This window comes from Salmo trutta, unplaced genomic scaffold (genome assembly GCF_901001165.1).
Source record: "Salmo trutta unplaced genomic scaffold, fSalTru1.1, whole genome shotgun sequence".
Taxonomy (NCBI): Eukaryota; Metazoa; Chordata; class Actinopteri; order Salmoniformes; family Salmonidae; genus Salmo; species Salmo trutta.
The window spans coordinates 1090259-1092355 of NW_021823319.1; the positions used below are offsets into that span (position 1 = coordinate 1090259).

At 42.1% G+C, this 2097-nt stretch overlaps 1 pseudogene; it reads left to right on the plus strand.

Annotated features, from left to right (window-relative positions):
• The first annotated feature begins 373 nt into the window (after window positions 1-373).
• On the plus strand, window positions 374-424 carry LOC115190136 (uncharacterized; annotated as a pseudogene).
• The last annotated feature ends 1673 nt before the right edge of the window (window positions 425-2097 follow it).

The following is a 2097-nucleotide window of genomic DNA, read 5'->3' on the forward strand; positions in this document are numbered from 1 at the left end:
ACTATACTACACACTGTAGAATACTATACTACACACTGTAGAATACTATACTACACACTGTAGTATCCCTCGATCATGTGTAATACGTGCTATAGAATGTTGTAGTATACTGTAGAATACTATAGGAAATACTACAGTCATGTCCGCAAAAACACTACAGTACGCAAAAACACAACACTTTTTTAATTATAGTAAAAACTACAGTATTTAATTTGCATATACCCTGCCCATTCTCCTCCCCCTTATCCCAATCTGTGCCACCCATAAGTGGAAAACCTACATGCCAAGTATAGATCATACATTGTGTTAGAAAAGAGCAGAAGCTCTGAACTATCCGGTCAGACCCCCCAGTCCTATTTACAGGTTATGGAAAAGGTGTTATTTTAGTATTTCTCCAGTAGGTTTCCTCAGGGAGAAAGCCCCCCACTTCACTTCTATGTTCCTCAGGGAGAAAGCCCCCCACTTCACTTCTATGTTCCTCAGGGAGAAAGCCCCCCACTTCACTTCTATGTTCCTCAGGGAGAAAGCCCCCCACTTCACTTCTATGTTCCTCAGGGAGAAAGCCCCCCACTTCACTTCTATGTTCCTCAGGGAGAAAGCCCCCCACTTCACTTCTATGTTCCTCAGGGAGAAAGCCCCCCACTTCACTTCTATGTTCCTCAGGGAGAAAGCCCCCCACTTCACTTCTATGTTCCTCAGGGAGAAAGCCCCCCACTTCACTTCTATGTTCCTCAGGGAGAAAGCCCCCCACTTCACTTCTATGTTCCTCAGGGAGAAAGCCCCCCCACTTCACTTCTATGTTCCTCAGGGAGAAAGCCCCCCACTTCACTTCTATGTTCCTCAGGGAGAAAGCCCCCCACTTCACTTCTATGTTCCTCAGGGAGAAAGCCCCCCACTTCACTTCTATGTTCCTCAGGGAGAAAGCCCCCCACTTCACTTCTATGTTCCTCAGGGAGAAAGCCCCCCACTTCACTTCTATGTTCCTCAGGGAGAAAGCCCCCCACTTCACTTCTATGTTCCTCAGGGAGAAAGCCCCCCCACTTCACTTCTATGTTCCTCAGGGAGAAAGCCCCCCACTTCACTTCTATGTTCCTCAGGGAGAAAGCCCCCCACTTCACTTCTATGTTCCTCAAGGAGAAAGCCCCCCACTTCACTTCTATGTTCCTCAGGGAGAAAGCCCCCCACTTAACTTCTATGTTCCTCAGGGAGAAAGCCCCCAACGTCTCTGTCAAAGATAATAAAACAAAAACAGACTACAGTATACTGGGGTTATTGTACTACAGTATTTATAGTATAGCTAACTGTAAACACTACAGTTTACTGGGGTTATTGTACTACAGTATTTATAGTATAGCTAACTGTAAACACTACAGTTTACTGGGGTTATTGTACTACAGTATTTATAGTATAGCTAACTGTAAATACTACAGTATACACACTACAGTGACGACTACAGTATTTATAGTATAGTTAACTGTAAATACTACAGTATACTGGGGTTATTGTACTACAGTATTTATAGTATAGCTAACTGTAAACACTACAGTATACTGGGGTTATTGTACTACAGTATTTATAGTATAGCTAACTGTAAACACTACAGTTTACTGGGGTTATTGTACTACAGTATTTATAGTATAGCTAACTGTAAAGACTACAGTATACTGGGGTTATTGTACTACATTTACATTTTAGTCATTTTAGCAGACGCTCTTATCCAGAGCGACTTACAGTAGTGAATACATACATTTCTTTTCATGCATTTACATTTTTATTGTACTGGCCCCCCGTGGGAATCGAACCCACAACCCTGGCGTTGCACACACCATGCTGGCGTTGCAAACACCATGCTCTACCAACTGAGCCACAGGGACATATAGTATAGCTAACTGTAAAGACCACAGTATGCTGGGGTTATATTACTACAGTATTTATGGTGTAGGTAACTGTAAAGACTACAGTATACTGGGGTTATATTACTACAGTATTTATAGTATAGCTAACTGTAAATACTACAGTATAATACAGTAAATACACTACAGTGACGACTACAGTTTTTTTAGTATAGCTAACTGTAAATACTACAGTATAATACAG